Here is a 7,718-nt window from a genome sequence, read left to right as displayed (position 1 = left end):
AGTAGCTCTTAGGCATGACTTACTTTGAGACCATTAGCTCCACAAAGCTAACTCAGTTGATAAATAAGTACTTGAAAAGCCATCACCTTTGGACTTAGCTATAAAGGCTTCAAAATAGGATCAAATTTAAAATGAAAACGACAAAATAGTCATTGACAAAAAATTGCAAATGTGAGCAATCGAACAAACAATATAAGTTTTTTCCACTATACACAGAAATTTAGAGAAATAAGATCAATAGCATATTTAGGAACAATAAAGGTTCCTCGTTACAAATAGGCAACCAAGGATATATGCCTGTATAAAGATTGCATCATTAACTACTTAAATTAAGAGGATACTCCATGCTTCAGCAGCAGGTCTACCCAAATTACAACAATACAGTGATTAACATGGCACTTGCACAAGGATGGTAAGAAAATTTGTGAAGTATTCCATATTTTTCATTCTTCAAATGCAAGAAATGAAAAAAAGTTATTAAAAAGTTGATTACAAAAATACAAGTGTAACAAAACCTGTAATTCATAGAATTAAAGGTTAGTTTGACATCCGTGTATTAAATCATCACCTTCTAAAGGCCCTTACATAGCATAACATTTACAAAACATGAAATTAGATAACATTATCTTTTTATCCCAAAGAAATAAAATAATATAAGGACCTCGGAAAAAAGGAATCTTAAACTTTTTCTATATAAAATGTAATCTGAAAGCACACATTTATTAATGAACCTATATATTATAAAACAATATAGACTGCAAAGTATTATATCTATAAGACAATGAAATAGATTATGAACTTTATAGAAACATAGATACTTTTTACAGACAAGCACCAGGAATATCTTTAATTTCTATACCATTCAACAGATAAGATAAAATTAATAAAATCACAAACTCTGCAGAAATCATTATAGATGCATACAAACAACTCTTGAATACATTTTGACGCCAAAGTCAGATAATTCACGTGGAAGAATACCATGGAATCCATAAATTTTTAAATTAAGATATTGCTGTTGTTTTGTATTATGAAAATATTTTGTAGGGCCACAAAGGAAGGACTGGCAATTTTGAAATTTAAGAAACTTAACCAAACCATTACTACATAAGAGTACAATTTGTACAACCTTCCACTACTTCAAAGAGGTAGTGATACATACTTATCCTTTTGGCAATATCAGATGAGGTTTCCTCCAAGTTGTTTCTCAGACCCAGTTTGATATCATGATTCAACAGAAGGAGGTACAGCATATCTTTGCTATTTCAATTCCCAGCAACAAATTCAAGGGGGTCAAGAGGCCTTTAGTTTGGGGATTGGTATCTGCATCATGATGAAGTAAGAAAGAATCCATTCTGATATTATTCCACATATAAGCACTGTGCAGGGGTGCCAAGCCATTCAGAATTATAGCATGAATATCTGCCTTGAGCTACCAACTCATGGACAATGTCTAAATGTCCACTCTAGGCTTCCTGATGAAGAGGTGTATACTTACCTCATCTCTAGTATTCATATGAGTGGCCTTTTTGGAAAGTAGTCTCGGTACTGTAGTCAGCCGATTAATTTTGGCATCCCAAAGAAGAAATTTGCATGGATTCTTCTCCATTATTTTCTTGCAATTGATACCTTCCTCACGGTTTCATCTTGTTCCTTGTCTTCATCAGAATTGCCTAACCAGAGACTTTGAGTACCAGTGGAAATGAAGTGTCCATGTATTTCCCCAATAGTTCACGTTGGTTGAACTGGTCAGCAAAATCCGGTGAATTTTCTGCATATGTTTTTCCACCATGATTTATTTTCTCTTTTTCCATTTTTACTATTTTAAATTATTCTAACTGGAGAGTAGTGAATTGATAGAGAGCAGAGGAAAGATTTTCCTCCGTATTGAAATGCACAGACTGAAAATGAGGACGAGTGCTGTCTTCATATGCAGCTTATTCTAGGAATGAAAAAATAGGAAACAATGCCTTCTATGTAAATGATTTGGCAAATACCAAGATATAGTGTAAGAGAACTTACTATTCAATATATGAGCTTTAAGAGCTTTCTAATAGATCCATTATTTACTGGTAACCAACATTAGAAAAAAAATGTATAGTGCAGTAGTAAAATAGAAGTCCTTTGTATGACTACCTAAATTCTTGTTTTTTTTAAAGATACTTGTTTTCATCTAAAAAAGTAGGCCTATCTATTTTCTTCAGGTGATTTTGATGATTGAAGATGCTTAATGAGAAGTCAAAATGTATTAGTAGTCCTTTGATATCAATTAAATTTCATTTTTTTCTTCTTGGAGACTATAATGATCAAAGCAATAGTTCAGAACCAGCAAGCAATAGTGCAGCATCATGCTTACAGTGAAAGTGAATCACCAGTAAGTAATCCTCTATACCATTTTCCACAAAGTTATGTCACAGATACAATCTGCCTGCCTTCTCTAGCTGCTTTCCTAGCCTGGACCTTTTCTTTCATTGTGCAGGAAAAGTGTGATTCAACTGATTTCAGTCAGATCGGTTCCTAGAATTATCAAGGATTTAGATTCTCTATAAAAAAAATTAGGTGTGGGGCCTGAACTCTGGGCTTGGGCACCGTCCTTGAGCTCTTCAAATCAAGGCAAGTGCTCTACCACTTGAGCCACAGAACCACTTCTGCAGTTCTTTTTATGTGGTGCTGATTTGGGAAATGGCAGAGCAGAAAGTGAAATGATGGAACCAAAAATATAAAAGCAAAATAAATTAGGATAATTATGGAGCAACTTATTGTCTATGAGAATCATGAAAGAGAGAGAGGAAGAGAGATACAGATGTGCAATGACCTAGCTAGCCAAAAAATCCATGCTTCTGATCCATTTACAAAGTAAACAATTTTATTTTTTATTTGTTAAAAGAGATGGAAATAGAATTTATGTATTTACTTGAAATTAGTAAACACATTTTAGTAGCCTACATAAAGAGACATAGCTTTTACCAAATTACAAATAAGAATCTTAATCCTTGGACTGGGTTGGTGGCTCAGTGGTAGAATGCTTTCCTTGCAACTTACTATAGTGCGGAGACTACTTTCCAAAAAGGCCAGTCATATGAATACTGGGGATGAGGATGAGTATACCCCTCTTCATCGGGAAGCCTAGAGTGGACACTTAGACATTGTCCATGAATTGGTAGCTCGAGGCAGATATTCACGCAATTACTGTGAATGTCTGGACACCCCTGCACAGTGCTTATATGTGAAACATATTGCAACAGTACACACACACACACACACACACACACACACACACACACACATACATACACACACATATACACACATACACACACATCATCAGATTTCTTCTTATGTATTTTTTGTGTATGGTCTTAAGAAGAAATTTACATTACTAACTTGAATTTCTGACAGAACAATATAATCACTATACATCTTGCTTCTATACTCTCAATACTAAATTGCTATCTAAGTATGTGCAATAGATAAGTATAGGAAAAAGTAGGAGCCACACTGGTGGCTCATGTCTTTATTCCAAGCTAATCAAAAAAACGAAATCTGATGATTGTGGTTTGAAACCAGACCAAGAAAAAAAGTCCATTAGATTCTGGTTTGAAAGTAACCAGCCAAATCTAGAAATGGAGCTGTGGTACAAGCAATAAAATGCTAGCCTTGAGAATACTAAAACAAAACAAAAAAACAAATTCTAGGACAGAGCTAGGCCCTGAGTTCAAGCTCTAGTATTAGTATTTAACTAATGAAGGAATGAATTTGTGAAATAATTACCTAAAATAAATTAAGTGGTCACAGGTGGAGGGGCAGATAAAATGTTACTACCATGGTGACTGGATTATGTATTATTTTGTAATAAGGCAAATTATCATTTGTCCTAATCACTAATATTTTATTTGAACTTTTTTTGTACAATAAACCCTGAATTTGGCATGTGTGTATATGTGTGTGTACGTGCGCACACGTGTGTGTTTATGTGTGTGTGTTTGCTGTTGCAATATTGCTTGCCAATATGAACAGGGTGAGGCTGAAAAGAGCTGTGTTGCAATGTTTTTAATTTATCAGTTTTGTGTCCTGTCATTTCAGTAAATTTTATTTGTTAAGTAATAAAATCATCATAATCAAAGCATTTACAACATAAGTTAAGATAAAAGAGAACATTTTCATGATACACATATAATTAACTAGTAAGTTATTGCTGTAAAATGACTGTCAGTACAAAATATGTATTTGACTTCTTAAATTGGTTATATTTTTAAGAAATATTCATGGAGTGATTTTGACCGACTTGGCCAAATAGGTATTACTCTCTGGTTATTTCTGTGAAACTCAAGGTGGATAAACTTTTTCCGGATTTCGGTTGAAAATAACTTTCTTTGTAAGATCTTATCTATTCACACTAAGATAATAAACCCCGTATTTTTAAGGTTTGAATATCCCATCATAATGACTGAAAATCAGTATTGTAGCTATACTTGTTAGATATATATTTGAAAAAAACAAAAACATGTGTCATCTCCAGATTGTGGATGCATTTGAAGTTGTTTTGTACATACAAAGCTTTCTTCATTAATAGTTCTTTTGTGGGAGTAACTATCACAACTTTAACAAATAAGGCTTTTATAATATCTTTTCCAATATAAATAACACCCAGAGAGAGTTTTGCAATTTCAGAAAAACATTTAAATATTTTAGTAATATTTTAGTTCTTTGACTATACAGCTAAAGACATTTCTGAAATAAATATTGTTAAGATCTGAAAATGTAAGTGGCTATATAGGCTTATTATGCATCATTTTATGAAAAGCAAGTTTTTATGAAACTAAAAGAAATAGAATAAAAGAATGTAAGTGAATTGGGTAACCTAATTATTAGTATAATTTTGTTTTCTATTAGCACAGTCCTTGGAATGTACATGATGCAATTAAATTATTTTTGTGTCACTGTGCTTCAGTTATTTTTAGAATCTTTGTAGTTATAAGAGTGAATTTGTAGTATAAATAAAGGTCTTTTAATATGATTAGGATTAATCTTGTGTTTTGTGTTCTACTCCCATGAAAATGAGTTATTTTCATTGAATCTTCAGTATCATAAGAAATTTTGAAAAAATTTGGTAGTATTGATGTCTTTATTTTGTGGGGAGGGGTCCGGTAGTGGGGCTTGAACTCTGGGCACTGTCCTTCAGCTCTTTAGCTCAAGGCTAGCACTCTACCACTTGAGCCACAGCATCACTTCCAGCTTTTTTCTTTTTGCTTGTGTGGTGCTAAGGAATCGAACCCAGGGCTTCATGCATATAAGGCAAGCGCTCTACCACTAAGCTACCTTCCAAGCCCTTCATTTCTTTTTAAACCAATAGTATTCACAAGTTGGAGAGTCTTTAATTCATACTTAGGTCTTGGTGTCTATGATTTTTTATCCTCTCATTCCTAACATTAATGATAGGTCAGAATGCATTTTTGGGTATAGGAAAGGTAAAATATTTATCTGGGGTCAAAGGTGATTTTTATATCAGTCTTGCTTTAATAGCATTTAAAGTAGTACCTTTCTCTCAAAATGTTAGGTATAAAAAGCAATCAAAATACTTCGAATGGTAAACAACTTAGTTGAGCTACAATGTGAAAATGATTGGTCCATAAGACCTACAGTCTGTTTCCATCAAGAATTGGGGAGGTCATTCTTTCAGTAAGACAGTGTTAAACAGACATATGGTCCCCAGGCATTACAGTGTTGAGTGAAGGAATAAAATATGATTTCTACTATTTTGAGCTAGAAATCAAGAATGTTATACTTTAGCAGTTCCTTTCACCAAGGAGGTATGCATTGATTATTAACTTTGAGTTTTCATATTACAGTTCCCTATTTTCTAACAAAGATAAAGTGAAATATTGTGAAAGTGAAAACAATAATTCTGGGAAATTTTCCTAGAATTTGTAGACTAAGTGCTGGTATTTTAGTCATAAAATAGAATGAGGTTAATTGATACAGTGGGAGATGATCCTCAGGCTAACACTTACCATGTGTGCAATGTTGTACTAGTAATTCCAACTCTGAAGACTTCAATATTATCATCTGAGAATTAAAAATGTAAGGAGTTCCACTTTATGCAATTATTGTGAGGATTAAATTATATACCATAGATAAAGTACTTGGAAAAACAATCAATTAGCATTTGGCACATTCTACCTGTTATTTTATCATGTGATGAATTCTAACATTTTTACTGTGATTTTATATGTGCAATGCAATGTATTAATATTCATTGCATTGATCACTTTTCTGTCACTATGAGGAAAATACCTACAAAGAAAATTTCTGAGGAGGAAAATATTATATTGACTCATGGTTTAAGAGAACACAGTTTAAGATCAAATGTCTCCATTGTTTTTAATCATATTTTTATTATCTTAACTAGTTGTACACGGGAATTTCCATTCAATAAATGAGTTTTTAAGTTTGGATCTTTATATAACTTTTCCCTACCCTTCCAAACCTCACCCCACTTTAATTTTTTCTATTTTCATATTATTTGCATTGAATATAATGTCTTCACTCTTACTCCATAACTCTTCCCCTCACATCTTCCAAGTGATAGTTTCCTGGTATTCATTTTGTTGGATTAAAAGTTCAATTTTATAAGATATTACATCTTTTAAATACTGCTCTGAAAAATGAAAGCTTTGGTTAATACTGTTGTTTAACTTGCATAAAATTCTGGCTTCCAAATATGCGCCAGAACATGGGTCCTTTGTGTGTCTGGTTCTGACTTTGTTTACTTAACATATTTTTAGATATATCCATTTCTTTGCAAATAATGTAACAGTCCTCATAATGGATGGGTGCAATCCAATTGTGTATATATGACACACTTTCTCCAACCATCCCTCCGCCAAAAGGCATCTTGGCTGTTTCCATAACTTGGCTGTGGTGAATAGTGCAGTAATGAACAAGGTGGTGAAAGTGATTTTACAGTAACCTTTTGGAAGAATTCATCATTATCTTTCTGGGAACAATCCTCTAGCCAGTTTTTCAGAATAAGCACATCCTTCCTTTCATCTCCATCACAAAGTATTGCAAGTCCTCAAAAACACACTATCCCATACATGTCTCAATAAGCTAAAACCACACTATGCCCATACTCTTTCAATATATTTTTAATACTTACATAAATTTAGTGAGAACCTTCTATGTACTTTCCTAATGTGCGAATGAGACACATAACAATAGTAAAAGTAAGAAATATGCATTTTAATTAGCTACTATCATATTTAAAATCTTTTTCAGCTCTAACTCACAGCCTCACTTACTATTATTTTAATCTTTATTTAATTACTTCATCTATCCCCTAAATTATAACAGGTGAGTTAAATACAGACAAAAAGTGTGGTTTGATTTTGACACTCATGTGTGAGGTTGCACAATATGGGCAAATAGATGGATTAGAATTAATAGAAATTATCTATTTTGTTAGAGATGGTTTTTCCAAACTGATTCATATTTCATTCAACAAAAAGAAACGTGTAACAATTCCCTTTGTTTTGCTCCTTATTAACTTTTGTTTCCATTTTATTTTATAATGGATGATTTCATATATGTACTGTAGATACAAAAATATGTTAAACTATTTCTGTCTGTATGTATTGATATATATACATAAATACATATATTACACAGGTTACAATGATAATTTTTAACTTCTGTAACTATACAATTTACTAAATTTT

General features: G+C 32.6%; 1 pseudogene; it reads left to right on the top strand.

Annotated features, from left to right (window-relative positions):
- Nucleotides 1-344: 344 nt before the first annotated feature.
- Nucleotides 345-444, top strand: LOC122118518 (annotated as a pseudogene).
- The last annotated feature ends 7,274 nt before the right edge of the window (nucleotides 445-7,718 follow it).

The sequence above is a fragment of the Dipodomys spectabilis genome, unplaced genomic scaffold, assembly GCF_019054845.1.
Source record: "Dipodomys spectabilis isolate Male_0828 unplaced genomic scaffold, ASM1905484v1 ptg000154l, whole genome shotgun sequence".
Lineage (NCBI taxonomy): Eukaryota > Metazoa > Chordata > Mammalia > Rodentia > Heteromyidae > Dipodomys > Dipodomys spectabilis.
This window is presented reverse-complemented; position numbering and strand designations above follow the sequence as displayed.